Source organism: Cynocephalus volans, chromosome X (assembly GCF_027409185.1).
Source record: "Cynocephalus volans isolate mCynVol1 chromosome X, mCynVol1.pri, whole genome shotgun sequence".
Lineage (NCBI taxonomy): Eukaryota > Metazoa > Chordata > Mammalia > Dermoptera > Cynocephalidae > Cynocephalus > Cynocephalus volans.
The window spans coordinates 80187249-80204317 of NC_084478.1; positions in this window are offsets into that span (position 1 = coordinate 80187249).

Here is a 17069-nt window from a genome sequence, read left to right on the forward strand (position 1 = left end):
AGCCATTTGCTGTATTTGTGTGACCATTTGTACTATTATTTACTTAATATTTTTCTTTCAATTGCCTTTAAATCAGCTCCTCCCCCCTTTTTGTAATTTTGCTTCTTCCCAAGCAACAATAGTTAAACTCACCCTAAAAAAAAAATAACAAACCCATGAGGAATATGTCACACGAGAGACCAACATACTTTCTCTCAAGAAATTCAGCATAATCCTCTTGAGACAAGTTTCTGTTTATTGAGTTGAGCCCCTGATGAAGTCAAGGGTAATCAGTTAGGAGCCATGTTGTTGAAAAATCTGTAAATTCAAACCCCACTTGGTGTCATTAGATTCCCATGGGATTGGAGATCAATTAGGAGAAAACAGCAGATCCACATTTCCTATTGTATCTTACTACAGGGAACATGTACATTGATTGAAATAGTGGTGGGGGCGGGGGGTGCTGGGGAAGACCTGGACTATTTAAATATTTCTCTCTCAAAATCTTTCAATGAGTTCATTCATCTCAGTTTTATTTTTTAATTTATTTTTTATTGAATCAAAATTGATTATACATATTTTTGGGGTTCAACATTGAGATATGTTGATCAAATCAATATTACTAGCATATATATTGTTACAAATCGTAATTATTCTTTATGCCCCTTGCCCAATCTCTCTCCATCTCCCTCTCCCTCACCCCTCCCCCCCTCTAATTACCCTCGATTTGTCCTCTCTTTCTGAAAGAATCATGGTTACTCTATTAATTTGTTGTGTAGATGATCCGTCCAATGCTGAGAGGTGTGATCGGGTCCCCCAATATTATCATAGAGCAGATGCTGCTTCTGTCACTCTGAAATGGGCTTTGTGTGGGCTGGCCCATGGCTCACTCGGGAGAGTGTGGTGCTGATAACACCAAGGCCCCGGGTTCGGATCCCATATAGGGATGGCCGGTTCGCTCACTGGGTGAGCGTGGTGCTGACAACACCAAGTCAAGGGTTAAGATCCCCTTACCGGTCATCTTTAAAAAAAAAAAAATGAAATGGGCTTTGTGGAGAGAGACATCCTCTTCTTTTCTTTATCTCTGTTGGTGACTCTCCTTGTGTCAATGCACTCCAATGGTTGGCGGACCATCTGTGTGGTAGTTGTGGCGTCTAGCCGCTTTTGTGGCAGCCATGGTTATTGTGGTGGCTGTGGTGGGCCACCCACATGGAGGTGATGTTGTTGGCATGCTCCTTAGTGCTGGCAGTGTGCCTGGTTGTGGGAGGGGGTCCAGTCCCTTTCTCCATGCCTCGGGTCCCCGGGTGGGCCCCAAGGTGCTGGCATGGTGTGCTTGGATGTGGGAGAGGGGTCCGGTCCCCGGCTTTAAGCCTCTGGTTCCCAGGCAGGCCCCAAGGTGCTGGTGGTGTGCCTGGGTGGGAACTAATTTTTGTCCCTTGCTTACTTCTAACATGGGGGAACTTCCTGTGGGTACCAGTACTTGAGCTCTGTGGTTGAGCTAAATTCATGCTTTGCTGCTGTTTCCCCAGGGAAGGCTTTTTGTGCAGCTCAGGGTTTAACAGTTGACCTTATAGGTACTTCTGGCTCTCTAGAGACCTGGTGGTGCACCTGGGTTGTGTAGAAACTCTGATCTGGGCCTGAGTTTTCTCATCAAACTGCACCCCATGCAATTCTGCATTCCCGACCAGTCTCCTCTGAGTGGTCCTGCACTGATTGGGGGGTGGATTGGCTGTCCTTGCTGTGTCCCAGTGTTCTCCCAGCAGGCCCGTCTCCCCCACCGCCTGTGCTCCAAACACTTCCCATGGGACGGGCCCTGCGCTGGTCCCTTGCGATGACTCACTGGCCTCTGAGTGGCTCCTTTTTTCAGTTGTTCTGGCTCCTCGCTCCTGCGTGGGTCCACGGGAACCCTATTAGTAGTTTTGCTGTCCTGGGGGCCGCCAAGGCCCTCTTCTCCCTTGCTGCCTCCAAGTAACTCCATCTGAAGGGCACAGCTGCGGCTTCTGACGGCTCCTGCTCTATGTGCTCAGCAGCTCCAGCATTAAAGCAGCCGCAGCCTGAAATGCTCAGAGCAGTTTTTTCTTTCTCTCCTCATGGTTTCTCCCATCTTCATGAACTTCGTAGGTCTCTCCTCCTCTTCCCCTGAGCTCCAGCGGCCCCAGCTTGGCTGATGTTACATTTTTATAGTTGTAAATTGGTTGATTTGTGGGAGAGAGTGATGCTGGGAACCATCTATTCTGCCATCTTGACCAGAACCTCATTCATCTCTGTTTAATGCACTTAAGACGGACATCACCATATGCACAAATGGGCACTGATATACTCACAAGAGTGCTCAGCACCTTTGCCTTTCACCATAGAACAGCATATAAAAGAATTAAAAATCCCTCCAGATGTGAGGTGGAGACTACTGAAGATCCACTGACCTCACACAGATTCCAGGAAGAGAATGGGACGTCTGCAGATAAATGGATGTTCACACTGGGAATAGCTGGAATGGGCTGAGGGGTGGAGGTGGGAAGGAACTATCAAAACCTGAAATAGGAGTCATCAACACACAGATGGTACTTGAAATCAAAAGTCATGTAAGTCATTTAGTAAGAGTGTTGCAGTGAGAAGACAACTGAGACTAGAATTCTGGGGAACATCTACAGAGGAAGAAGAGAAGCCAGAGAAAGAGAGTAAGAAGGAAAATCATGGGAGTCAAAGGAGGATAAATTTTTTAGAAGTGAGATTTGTTCATAGCATCAAATTCTACAGAGAAGTTCCTTCTGAAGTATGTTAGTTGGCTTTTCCAATCTGAAAGGCACTTATGAGCATAATTAAAGCACTTTTAGTGGATGATGGGGGCAAAGGACAGATTGCAGCAGATTGACTTATGATGCAAAGTAAGGAAGTGGAGATAGTGAGTGGGGACTACTTTTTCTGAAAATCAGAATCTAGGCATTTCTTTTAAAAGTAGCAATATCATCTACCTTGTGTTAAATAACAAATGTACAGAAGGTGAGTATTAAAATTTCTTTCAATTTCAGCAAACTTGTGTTCCTTGGCTGTTGGGGTTATGAAGAGGGACAAGATGTGGCCACTCTCCCCGAGGTTCTCACAGGGTAGCAGGAGAGAGAGACATCGAGGTCCAGGAGCACAGAAGAGGAAACATAATTTCTATCAGAGAAAGGGACTGGGAATCTGAGAAGTTTTCACAGAGGAAATCACATTAGAGCTGGGTTTTGAAAGAAGAACAGAAGTTCTCCTGGTAAAGAGAGGGGAGGGCATCCCAGGCAGAGGAACACATGAGCAAAGGCTGTGTCATGATTGGAGGTGTAACTGTTCAATGCAGCTAGACCGCAGGCTGCTAGGGGCTGGACTGTGAAGGGGGTCCTCTAGCCATGCTAAGGAGTTTGGATTTTATTCTGTAATATAGGTAATGGGAAGCCTTCAAAGGTTTGTTTTGTGTTTCTTGTTGTTGTTTTGTTTTGTTTTACTTTGTTTGCCAGATCAATCACATGTCCAGAATTGGAAGGGTAAAACTGCAAGTGGGGAGACCATTGGAGAGACTTCCATAATTGTCTGAGCATGAAAGATGAGGGCCTGTTCCAAGACAGTGGCAAGATGTTGGGGAAGAATGAAACAAAAATAGAGAAATAAGGCAGGTGAGCTAATTTAGGAAATAAAGATAATGACTTGATTTTAGATTGATCATAGTGAAATTATTAAGCTCAGGCTCTGGAATCAGGAAATATCGTGGCTCTGCAACATTCCAGTTGTGTGACCTTAAACACTTTATTTAACATCTCTGAACCTCAGCTTTCTCATCTGCAAAATGGGAATAATAAAATGCCTACCTTGTAAGATTGTTGTAAGATGTAAAGGAGATAATGCGTTGAAATGCTTAACACAAGACTCCAAACAGAATAAGTACTCAATAAGTGTAAGCTATTATTATTAATGTTATTAATTGTACTGCAAGCTAAATTTCAGTGACTGGTGAAAATGTCCAGTAGGCAGTTGGAAATATGAATTGAATGCAAAAAGAAGCTATGGACCAGAGACTTCTGACTCACCTTATAGAGAGAGTAGATCTGTGAGAGCGGCTAAGCCTCTGTGGAGGGCAGAGGACTGAATTTTGCAGAATGTTCACATTGTGGTAGGAGAAAAAGTACAGAAAGTTAGTGACATGAGAGGGAAGGAGGTCCTTACCTTGGAGAAGACCTTTAAATTGCTAAACGCAGTGGCTTTATCTAAGTTCTCAGTCCCTGATACCTTTGCAGCATCAGATGCAAATGACCTCTTAAGGCTGCCTTTTAGAAATGCTCTTCTTCAGTTTTCAGGGTGTTCTGTTCTCTTCAGTCTTCTCTGACTATGCGTAGATGTCACAGATGAAAGCCTCATACAGCTTACTCACTCCAACCTCCTCATTTGTAAAATGAGGAGACTACAGAGCCAGAAAATGGAAGTAGCTTGTTCAAGGTTCATAGTCAGTTGTTGCTTCCTCATCTTTTTTTTCTCCCTTTTCTTACTTTCCATGGTTCTTTGCTCTTTGCTGTCCTATATTCACTTCCTCTTTCTATAAACTCATCTGTTTGCATGGCTTCTAGTACTGCTTTTAGGCTTTTGATTGCCAGATTAGAATCTCCTGCCCTTCCCTCTCTTTAGAGCTGCTACTCCACCCTTCATAAGGTCAGCTAGATGTTCTGCTAACACCTCACGTTCGGCATGTCTGAGCATCATCTTCTCCCACAAGGCTAGCTTCCCTCTTTGACTCCACTATCCTATTAATGACACCTCCACTGTGCTAGTCAGCTAATCCCTTACCAAGTCTGGTAGATTAGTCATGTATAAATGTCCATGCAGTACAGTGGTTAAGCATATTTGAGTTGTAAGAGACCTTAAAGACACTTGTTTCTCCGAGCTTCACCTTTTTCAGAAGAAAAACATTGAGTCCCTGGAAGGTAAAGCCACACAGCCTATAAATGGAAGTCAAGGCTGGAACCCAGGGCTCTCAGAGCCCCGGTCCAATGTACTTGGTACTACACCATACTGGCCGTTGCAGTCTCATTGGATCTGTCACTTCTTTTTCATCACTATTGCCACTTCCCTACATAAAATCCTTATGACCTCACACCTCATTAATGCAGCCGCCTACTTACCTTTGCAACCTCTCGTCTCTCCCATCCTGCCAAGTTAATCTCCCTAAAGCATCATTTCCATCTTGTCATTCCCCTCATTGAAAAGCTTTTAGTGGTTCCTCATTGCCTACTAAATAAAATTCAAATTTCCAGGCCAGACATTAAAACTCCTCTGAAATCTGGTGCCAGCCCGCCTTTCTATGCCTTGTTACCCACACTACTACCCTTTTATACTTTCATACCGTGTGGCCCAGCCATGCCCAGTACTCTGTGTTCCTTGAACTGCCCATGTATTTTCATGCCCTGTTGCCTTTTTACATATTGTTTCCTCAACTTTGAGTGTTCTCAAAAAAAAAATCTTTGAGTGTTCTTCCTTTGATTTTCCTCCTATCAAATTCTTATTCATGTTTCAAGACTCAAGTCAAATGTCCTAGTGCATGAACACTTTTCAGATTCCCTTAGAATTAATCTCTGTGATAATGCATGTGACAGGACTTGCCATCATAGTTAGGTATTCAGGAAACATGAGTTCCCATCCCCCTTCCTTTCCTCACCTGTGCTCCCACAACCAATTGCTAATACCTCTGTTTAACACTTATTTCACTTAGCTTGTATTAGAGATGGTTAAACAACCAGGGACACTTGTCTCATTCATCTTTGCAACCTCCATAGCCCCTAACAGAGTTCCTGGCACATATTAGGTACTTAACAAATATTTATTGAAGTGAAAACCGTGGAGCCAAGTCTTTAGACATCATCTCATTAGTAATTCATCAAGGCCAGCTCCTGTTGCTGAACATGGAATGACATGTTGAGAGAAGAGAAATCTGGGAAACCTTGTTAGTAGATCTCCAACAATGTGCTTTGGAGCAGCCTCGATAACTTTCAACCTGACAGTTTGCTTGGGGCTGATGAGGTAGGAAGGGTGACAGCTCAGAAAAGATTCTTGTCCACACGTTCTTTAAAATAAGCTGAGGTCAATGCAAGCCCATCATCCCCAGCCAGTGGGTTACAAGTAGATGGAGAGAGCAGTGTCTGGTGCTGAAGAGGTGAGGGGTGGAAGCAGAAGCTCTTTGGAGCCATTTGTAGAAGAAGGCTACCACAACCCAGAAATTAATCTTTCCCTGGAAAGGGATTCTTTTTTTTTTTTTTTTTTTTTTTTTTTTTTTTTTTTGTCCTTTTCGTGACCGGCACTCAACTAGTGAGTGCACCGGCCAGTCCTATATAGGATCCGAACCCGCGGCGGGAGCGTCGCAGCGCTCCCAGCGCTGCACTCTACCAAGTGCGCCACGGGCTCGGCCCTGGAAAGGGATTCTTGACTGAGCTCCCTGGATCATTTCCCTTAGAAGAGTGGGTAACTATGATGGGTGATGTAGGCCAAGTAGGTTGCCATGTGTGACAAACCTTTATGGTCTCTCAGTAGCAGGGTCTATTCCAGGCCATTCTGGACACAGCTTTTAGCTAAGGCTGCTGTGCAAATCATTCCAATTCTGCAAGTGCCGCCTGGGATATGGCCAAGATAAAAAGATGACTGCATTTTCATGCTGACAGTTTAAGGACAGCTTGAAGTCGTTTCGTTGTTGGCCACCTCCATTCATTCATTCAATCGTCATTCATCAAACTTATTCTAAATACCTACAATGCACCAAGTACATAGGTGCTGATACAGAGATGAATGGTTCCTGTCCTTAAAAAGTATTTTGTCTAATGGAGTAGACACATAAGTAAACAGACAATACAGTAGGTTATGATATGTGCTTTCACAGAAATATACAGGGCAGAGGAGAAGGAAAGGGATAAAAAAAAGTGGAAGGAATAAAAACTAAACTCTTGAATTTTGCACAAAAGGCCACTGACTACCTCTCACATTCCTCAGCCTTTGTATGTGAAGGGCAGAATATATGAGCTGAGTTTTGAAGAATAAAAAAGAGTTGGTAAAGAAATCAGGAAGTGGTATTATAGGTGTTAATAATGATTGTCTCTGGGTGGTAGTGTTACAGACTGTTTTATTTTCATCCATATGTTTTTTTGGATTTTCCAGTTTTTCTATAAAGAACATGCATTGCTTGTGTAACCAGCAAATATATAAATTAATATATAAGGGAAAAAAATCAAAGGATGAGAAAGTTTCAAGAAGTTGAGAGTGGTCAACTGTATCAAACACCCAAGAGAGGTCCAGTAAGACTAGTTCTGAAGAGTGGCCATGGGATTTAGCAACAAGGTGACCTTAACGAAAACTATTTCAATGGAGTGGGGAGTTGAGGCGGAAGACAGGTTGGAGTGGAGTTAAAGAGCGAATGGGAGATGAAGAAGTGTAGACGGCAAGTGTAGAAGTGTCTTTCAAAAAACTCGGTTAAGTAGGATAAGAGAGGGCAGAAGCCTGGTTTAATATACCATCCAGTTTGGGAATCCCATGATGTGTGTTGGCTTTGAGCACCCTGTAGAAAGGTAGGTTATGAAGGTCTTCTGACATCCAGATTTTCAGTGTAAAGGCTACAGCACAGTGTGAAATCAAAAGTGGCAGCCAGTTCAGGGCATCAACATCAGAATTGCTCTTTCAGGCTCAGAGACAAACTCATCTTCATTAAAACAGAGCAAAACACTTCAATGCTGTATATGTAGCCACATAATTTAGAGTGTGGATTAATCCTTGGAAAAGAGTCCCCCAAAAAGCTCATGATGAGTATGAAGTAGTTGGAGACGTTCTTGTGACTCATGTGATAACAGTGAGGGTTTCTTTATCAATGCATGGAGCTCAGTTCCATAGAAAATATTGTTTCTCTAGGACTGAGTCAAACCTCAGTGTATTCTGTGGCTCAGCCCAGCCCCGATGCTGTGAGGTGAAATGTCAGCAGTGAGAAAGAGCAGTTTATGTTTATTGTAAAGCACTAGCTCAGATTCAGAAATCAATAACTGCTTGACATTCTGCAAAGCGTCCTCATTCTGGCAAATCCGATGCTGCTGAACACCTATTTCCTAGGAGACAATGAAGTAGCTCAATTATCCTTGTCTTTTGTAGGAGGAAATCCCTTATTCTGGATGTGTCTGCTTCTGGAGTGAGCAGAGGGAGGAGGATCCTAGGGGCATCCAACTAGAAGAGGTTTTCACCTGAGGAGGCCCAGGGCAGCAAAGCCATAGAAGAGAACCATAATCTTCAATCAAAGGGCAAAGCAAGGATGGAAATAGAAGGGAGACAAAAATCTTTGGAACAGATTAAAGAGCATAGGTTAGTTAGAAGATGGATGTAAAGAATGAAGATGTATTAGAGCTCCTGTTTTGTAGGTGCTCAAAGCCTGTTGCAGCAACTAATATGACAGTTTAAACAAGATGTACAGGACAGTATCCGATCTTCACCTGAGTCACACACCCCCACCCCCACTGTATAGTTTGGGGTTGGAGCTGAGCTGGCACAAAGCATTAAGGATAGGAGATAAGGTTGGACTCAAGTTCTTATGTGTGCCTGTCTGGCCACAGTTCTCTCCCTGGATGAGGTGCTGGAATCCACCTTGGTGGAGCTCTCCAGGAGTCCCTGTAATCACACACTCTGGCTCCCTATCTCTGATAGGGTTGATGGATATGCATGGACAAGGAGGTCGGGCACTTCAGGCAGAAGGCAATGGAGTTCATGATTTCAGATATCTGAATGAGCCTAGCAAATCAGTCCTCGAATTTGCAGCAGGGTTGGCTGGGGCAGATGGAGTATGAGGAAAACCACGTGAGTTTCCTGCCAGGACAGTCCACTGTCCCTCCTATGAGCAGTACTTGTCAGCAGAAGCTTTGGCCTGCAGGGTGTCATCAGCAGTCTGGCACCCCCTGGGTATTGACCTGTTAGTGCTGGTGGTTCAGGGAAGTAGCAGGAGCAGTGGTTGCAATTACGGAGGCAGGGGAAGTCTGGATGAGGCATTCATGGTGTTATTGGAAAACTTGGCTGACAGAAGGAGAGCAAGGGAATCCAAAGATTCTTTCAACAGAAAGGATGAGCACCAGGGCCGGCCCATGGCTCACTCAGGAGAGTGTGATGCTGACAACACCAAGCCAAGGGTTAAGATCCCCTTACCGGTCATCTTTTTTTTTAAAAAAAAAAAAAAAAGGAAAGGATGAGCACCAGAAAAAGAAAGAAAGAAAGAAAGGATGAGCACCAGGGCTTCTATTCAGGGTGTGGTTTACATATTTTATTGGATCATCAGTTCGAGGAGGTGGACAATGGACCAGTAGATTTCTATTTGGAAGAGCTGGAAAAAAATCTCCTGTATACACAACGTGATTTCAGTGATGGCTGTGTATACAAAGAAAGAAAACTGGAAGGAAATGTACTTAACTATTAACAGCTTAATGGGCAGGGTGTTGCCTCATCAGGTTGGCTGCCCAAACATGGACTATTAGCATATCAAGCTCGATTCTTCTGTGTACTCTTTGCCTCACCCTTCAAACTTGACACTTGGCCCCATTTTTCTGGCTCTGATCCGACCTCCTCTCTGATTGCTCACCCTAGCACACTACCTCTAACTCCCCTGGGTAAATATCCAGGATTGGATTCAATCTGGGAGCTTCTTACCCCTGTGCTGTTCCATAGGTCCTACGGTGCACTACACCCCCAAAGGCAGAAAGAGCAGGAGATTATTAACACAGGATCCCAAAAGCTCCAATTTCCCATTTCACTTTTTTCACTTAGCTCCCTGGTCTAGTGAAAGGATGTGAACTTTCTGGAGTCTTGTGCAATCACAGCCTCTGTTGGTCCAATGATCAGATATCAGTGAAATATAGGACCATTCCTCAAATCCCAGGAATTAGGGTCTTCATAAAACACAAGAACAGGGGCAAAATGAATTCCAAATTGCAGGGAGTAGGTACGGTGCTGCTTAAGGCCCTCATTCTCAGTAGATCGAGAGGCTCCAAGAAGCACCACCTCACTTTTAGACTTTACTACTGGCTGACTATGTAGGACTGGCTTTAGGATATTTCATGCCATTAGGTTTGGGAGGGGGGGGCGTGGAACAAGTTTTCTTTTGTTCCCCACTCCAGACTGTCCTTGGAGCAAAAGGTATATGCCTAACTATCAAGTGAATTGGCTCACTAGCTGCGTACAGTTGTTCAGAAACTCCCCTGGAAAAATATTGATAACTCCCTCTAGTTGGCCTCTTCTAAGAATATGAATTACAGGACACTGATTAATTTGTGTAATTATGTGGCCTTTTGAAAAGGGTTTGTGAAAAACAATGCCAATTATGAACATAGGACCACTTCCATCTTTCCCTAGCTGCCCTTACTGGGAACAGTTTGCATAACCTTCCACAGCCTGAGCTGGGGTGGGGACTTTTGAAAAGTTCTGCAGATTTTCAGGGTCAGCCATTTCCTTAATCCTATGGAGTCATTTGGAAAGAGTTTTGCCTTTGTGTCATAAGCAACATTTATATTAAAGAAATCAAAGGCTGTCCCTTTGATTTCTGAGCCATACAGCAATGCTGTCTCATTGATCAAAGCCATACAAAATGCCACATTTTGTTCGGTAATGAGGCCCAGGGGTGGGCAGGATGATGGGCTCCACATGCGAGGCAGTGCTGCGGCATGCCATCCGAGAAAGCCTCAAGATCGCCGTTGCTGAGGCAGCCGCCACTACTCCATGATATAATGAGCGGAGCTCTCCCCAGGCTGCTGATTCCATTTATGAGGTCCGAAGCTTTGAACTATGACCACGTCACTGGTAAGACATGCTCTTAAATAATGTGATCAGTTTCTTCCATCAACTCTCCTGGTCTTGGGTGGAACAGGAATGGGGAAAGCACTAGTTCGGGCTGATGTTTGAGCCATGCCAGAGACAGGAGGCTTATGTTTAGGGTCTCTTACCTTGCATGTGTCAAGCTCTAATGAAGATCTCCCTGAACGCATCCCAGGAAATAAGCAGGCTGATGCAGCTTTTTAAAATATTCCCCCAAAACATTCATTGTAAGAAGAAAGTCTGCTTAGAATTCAAGGTAGCAGCTGAATTCAGCTGCTTACCAGGAACAAATGGATTTATATTGTTTGCTGTAGTTTTCCTCTCCTCCTCTCCATTCCATTTTCCCTCCCTTCTTTACCCTTCTCTCCCCTCCCTTCTCTCTCCTCTCCTCTTTCTCTCTCTCTCAGCACCCCACGCAGATGTGCTCAAGTTGGGCCGGCCTGTGGCTCACTCGGGAGAGTGTGGTGCTGATAACACCAAGGCCACGGGTTCGGATCCCATATAGGGATGGCCGGTTAGCTCACTGGGTGAGCGTGGTGCTGACAACACCAAATCAAGGGTTAAGATCCCCTTACCGGTCATCTTTAAAAAAAAAAAAAAAAGAAGAAGATGTGCTCAAGTAGCAGTAAACAGGCAGCAAACAGGTCAATTCTAGCAATAGTATCTTTTTTACAGCTACAAACTACTCAAATAGACTTCCTGTAGCCTAGAACTACAAGCACCCCAAAGAAACCCTCCCAGAACTCCAAGGAACAATGAGTACACACTAATATTGACCTGTAGTTTCCCCTCCTAGGAGCTCTGCTTTAGGAGCTCTCTCTTCTGGTCAAACAGGTCTGCCAACCATTCTCTAAACACATGTCACAGCTTCCTGTCACCTGGAAAGTTTGGCCCCTCCATCTCCTTTATGACCCAAGTTCAACTCTGCCTCGTCCATTAAACCTAGCCTTTTCTCCTATGCCTGAATTTCTTCTGGCACCTCATATCTGCATATGGCATTTAGGAGATACTCCCTTGTTGTAGTTACTCAGGTGCATGTCTCATCTCTCCTGTTAGCTTAGAACTTTTGGAATCAGGGACCACTTCTTACTCAGATTCTCAATAGGACCCGCAAAGCTCATCAGTTTTGATGTAGTGGTAAAGCGAACCAGTCCCAGAGCCAGCCTGCCAGGGTTCAAATCTGGCTTTGTTACTTACTGGCTGGGTGACCTCAGTTATGTCACTTAACCTCTGTGTGCCTTAATTCCCCTGTGACATGGGAATATTAATAGTGCCTACTCCACAGGGTTATTTTGAGGATCAAAGTAATAGTTGCAAAACACTTTGAACATTGCCTTTCATACATTAAGTACTCAAGAAATACTAGTCCTCCTTATCCACTCCAATCTGTACTCTCAGCGGGAATCACCAAGGACCAAAGAATGGCATTCAGCCTGTCCCCACCATGATGTCTAGCTCAGTTTTGCCTTACACCAAGTTTACGAGACACTCACTGAAGGAATTCCCTGTCTGACTTTAACCTATCTGGTGGTTTCTTCCATAGCCACCCACCATGGTCCTGCCCCCTTACTGTTTCCCAGACACACCTTGTTCATTCCTGCACTGCACCTTTATTCACACGTCCTCCTCCCTGGAATGCCTGCCCTACCTTTCCCCTTCCCATCTCCTACCCATCTTTTACTTCTCCACTCAAACTTCACCTCCTTTAGGAAGCCTTCCCTGATTACTTCAGTTTACTCTCATCTTCCCCTTCTTTGAACTCCCTCAGCCATCAAAGACAGACCCACGTAATTGAACACACTGATATTTTTCACAGCAATTTCTTGGGTCTTAGTCCTGTCTCCTCAGGAAGTTGATAAATTCCTTAAGAACAGTTGAGATGTTTTTCCCTCCTCTTCCATTTGCCCCTGGCTCATAGCCCTGTGCTGGGTTCCCAGTAGGTGTCCAGTAAAGACTTATCGATTTATGTATCTATATGCCCAGGTTTGGCCAAGGGAAGCTGAAGTCCTGGCTATTTTTCTGGTAGTGAGCTCAAGCTAGGGTGAAGAGCATAAGGCAAGGACCAGTTTCTGCTGACTTCACTTTTTCATTTGCTGCCACTCAAGCCACAAAATTAGCAGGGTCTTTAGGTAAGCCCTCAGTGGTGGAGACCTTGAAACTAGACTGATCCCTCAGTTAATGGTTGACATTTTCTATTTATCTTAATGATTGCCAAGATTCATTGCTTCACATGGTACACTTTGCAATTCAACTGCCTTGTCCCCGAGGGTAGAAGGCAATTTCTGAGGAGGTTTTAGGGCTCTGGAATGCGACTGGAAATACATTGATCTGTCACCAGCCACTCAGGACATAGACAATAAGCAGGTCACCAAAGGGTACCCTGATACTTTCACATGAGTGGGAAACACTGCCATCCCCCATGTCGATCTCAGGTGCCAGTAGGCATCGCCCATGGCTTTTTTCTCCCCACTGCCATATAGTTTTTGAGGCTGGGAGCTGGAAGGGATGGCAGGGATGGGGTCAAGTGCAGGAGGCCACTCTGTAGCTTGCCCACACAGTGGATCTACCTAAGGCCCAGGGGCGGGGGAAGGCTGACGGACATGGAGGAGTCCAGGGCCAGTTCAGTGTCCCAGATAGTCTAAACATGGATGACAATGATGCTTCTCTCCCTCTGGGACAGGGCAGTGACTCCAGGCTATGTGATCTCTCTCTCTCCAAACCCATTGGGAGCTCCAGGGATCAATTCTGTTTAATGATTGTGTGTGGGAGGAGGTGGGGCTGGTTAATGTTTGTCTGGTTCCTCTTGGGCTATGGGCCACTTCTGGCTCCAGCCCTTGGCTCATTGTCCCTCCCCTGAGCCGAGCTGACAGTACCTGGTGGCTTAGGGCAGACACGCCTGCAGACATTCCCTGGGAAAGGGCAGCAGCAGCCAGGTGTGGCAGTGTCGGGGAGGTGAGGAGGCTGGGGGCTGAGGAGGTGGGCTGGGGAGGGCTGGTGTGGCACAGGGGGGCAGAGATGGGAGCTGGGGAAAGGCCTGGGTCTTGCCTTCTCTTGCCAGTTTAACCTCACCCAGCCACTTATGTCCTTTTCATGCTTCCCCCTGAGCTGGGATGAGGCCCCTCCTGCCAGGTTCCAGGCTTGCTTAGCCTCTCTCTGCAGCCCCCAACTCTTATCCTCTTTCCAGGCTCAAAGTTGCTTCTCCTCTCACTCTTTTCCCAGCCAAGGAATCCCCTCATCCCCATCGGGCCAGATTCCCAGAAAGACTTGAGGGACCCTCTAGTCACAAGGTGACCAAGTTGGTCTCTCTGAGACATTTTCTGCCACACAGGGTTAGGATTCAGTGGGACTGTTGGGCACTGCCAGGTACTGTTTTCCTTCCCTGATTACAAGACAAGCCAGGCATGCACCCAACGCGGGGCTGCTAGTGGATGAATACAGTGTGCTCAGTAGACTGTGGAGGGGCAGCCAACAGGGCCAAGGATTTGGGAGCATGCGTTTCCATTTTCTTGAGGGAGGCAGACAGACTCAGGCTGAGTTTGGAGTAACTGATGGTTTGGAGCTCTAAAGAAGGGGTGGTCCCCCAGCTGTTTGAAAGTTGTTCCAGCTGTTGGGAACGGCACAGCAGAATGCATGGACTTAGAAAATGAGATAGGAGAGTATATAAGCAAGAGAGATTTTAATGGAGAGAAGTATAGATGAGGATGCAGCACAGCAATGGGGAAGGGACCCAGGCTCGGGTGAGGGGCCAACATGATTCCTAATCTGAGCTCCAGCACTTGCTTACCAGCTGTGTGATAAGTTACTCAGCTGCTTTGAGCCTCCATTGCCTCATCTGTAAATTGAAGACAATATCTTGTGGCTCATAGGATTGTTGTGAGGATGAGACTTCATGAGCATACGGCTCCTAGCACACAGTAGGCATTCCATAAATGGCGGCTGTTATAATAAAGCCCACGTAGAGAGCAACAGGAAGTCAGATGGGTGATGGAGGAGTAAGAGGGTATAATCCAAACAGAAGGTAAGGGAGCTGACATTAGCAGAAGTTCTATGAAAAGACCATGGCAGAGAGAGAAAAAGAGAAAACTGAAGTGAGCTAGACTGGACCCGACCCAAGCCTGGCCACGGAACATGTATGGCAGGGTGGAGAGGCTAAATCCAGTGACTAAGCTACTGTAGAACCACAGGGTGGAGGCAGGTAAGGGAGGCAGGGAGAGAGGAAGAGAGCTGGAGGAGTTTGGCCTTAGCCATACCAAACTGATGAAGGCAGCCAGAAATTCAGAAGGAAATCTCAAAGAAAGCCCCATGTCCCTTCCTGACCAGAGGCTGCCTGTGAAATGGAGGAGTGAGCATGGAGTCTGACGCTGAATGTAACCTCATCCAGCCCAGCCAGGCTCCTCCTCCCCAAACCCCCCAAAACACAAGGATTTTCCCATAACTGGAAGGAGGGACAGGGAAGAGGTGGGGACAGAAAGACAGACTTGATGTGTGTGCGTGTGTGCATGCGTGTGCCCACACGCCAGCACCCACAGGAAGGAGTATTAGGTTTTTGAGCTGTTGGCCTGGTCTCAGTTAGAATGCAAACTCCTTAAAGGAAAAGAGGCTGCCAAAAGCGGTGCTATGTACAAAGGCTTTGAGGTCAGAGGAAAATAAATTTGACACTTGATTCTACCACTTTGCTCCAGTGCAACTGCCATTGAGGCAAGTTACTTAACCACTCTGAGCCTCACTTCCTTGTCTGAAAAATGGGGCTAATATTACAGGACTGTTCTAAGGACTAAATGTGATCTCTGATTTTGACTGCGCTTGAGCGCTGGAGCAAATCTGGATCTGAAGACAGGGCCAAAGCCAGCAAGGCCAGAGAAGTCCTGTCGAATTAAACAAGACAGCAAAACATGCCTGGAGCAACACAGAGCATATCAGTACCTGGACTTTAACCCAAAGTCACAAAAAGTTTGGATTTCAAAACCAGATCATTCCCCTGCATGTTTTTAAAAGGAAACCCCTGAGGTATTGATGTCAACATAAGGATCAGTTCTCCTTCCAAAGGTGAAAGCAAAAGTTGAGATTCCACACAAGGGTGACCACACAAGGGTACATAGGGGCCCCAAGGGAGCTACTGGCTATGTCCCAGAGGGCTCAAGAAGATAAGAGGTGGAGAGCTGCAAGAACCTAGAAACTCAGGGGTGGCCACATGTCTCTGGGGCATCCTTCAGGGGCAGAGAGAAGAGAACAATTACAGTTTACTCTGGAGTTTGAAGAAGCAGCCTGAGAAAGGAAGGAAAGGAAAAACAGACCAAATCTGTTTGGCAATGGAAAACCCTGGGAAAGAAGGAGAGGAAAAGAGTTGTCAATTGATAGGAAAGGGGAGAAGGGGCTAAAGGAGAATAGAAGACAGACCAGTTTTGAATCTCCCTGTTCCTAAAAAATACCCATGGAAAGAAAAGTTATGGTTCTATCCAAAGCAGTAGAGCTTATGGGGAAGAGCATGGGCTCTAGAGTCAGCTGACCTGGCTCAAATCCCAGCTCTGTCACTTTCAGGCTGTGTGACCCTTGGACAAGTCTCTTCACCTTTCTTTGCTTCAGTTTCTTCATCTGTGACATGAGGATAAAAGCAATACTACCTCACAGGGTTGTTCTGAGGATTACATGAGACAGGGTGCTTGCAAGGGCCAGGCACACAACAGGTGCTCAGTAAGTGGTTATTCTTAATAATTCTCCTCGGGCTGGCCAGTTAGCTCAGTTGGTTAGAGCAGAGTGCTGATAAAACCAACGTCCAGTGTTTGATCCCTGTTACCAGCCAGCCGCCAAAAAGTAAAAAATATATAATTCTCCTTGACCAACTGTTTTAGAGTCTAACACATCTCATCAGCTGAAGCATTTCCTTTTTTTATTATTGAAACATAATTGATTGTACATATCTGTAGGGTACAACGTTAAATATCAGTACCTGTGTGCAATATGTGATACTCGAATCAGGATAATTAGTATATTCAACCTTATACGTTATAATCATTTTTTGTGGCCCTGTACCAATTTCTCGCTAACCTCCCTTCCTCTCTCCGCTTTCCCACTTCTGTTGGCTGACTGGTTAGCTCGGTTGGTTAGAGTGTAGCCTTATAACACCAAGATCACAGGTTCAGATCCCCATCTGGCCAAGTGTCAAAAAAAAAAAAGAAAGAAAATGCCAGAAGCATTTCTTTACAGCTAACTGAAGGGTCTCCTGCAGCAGATTTGCCTTCAGAATCCCAGGC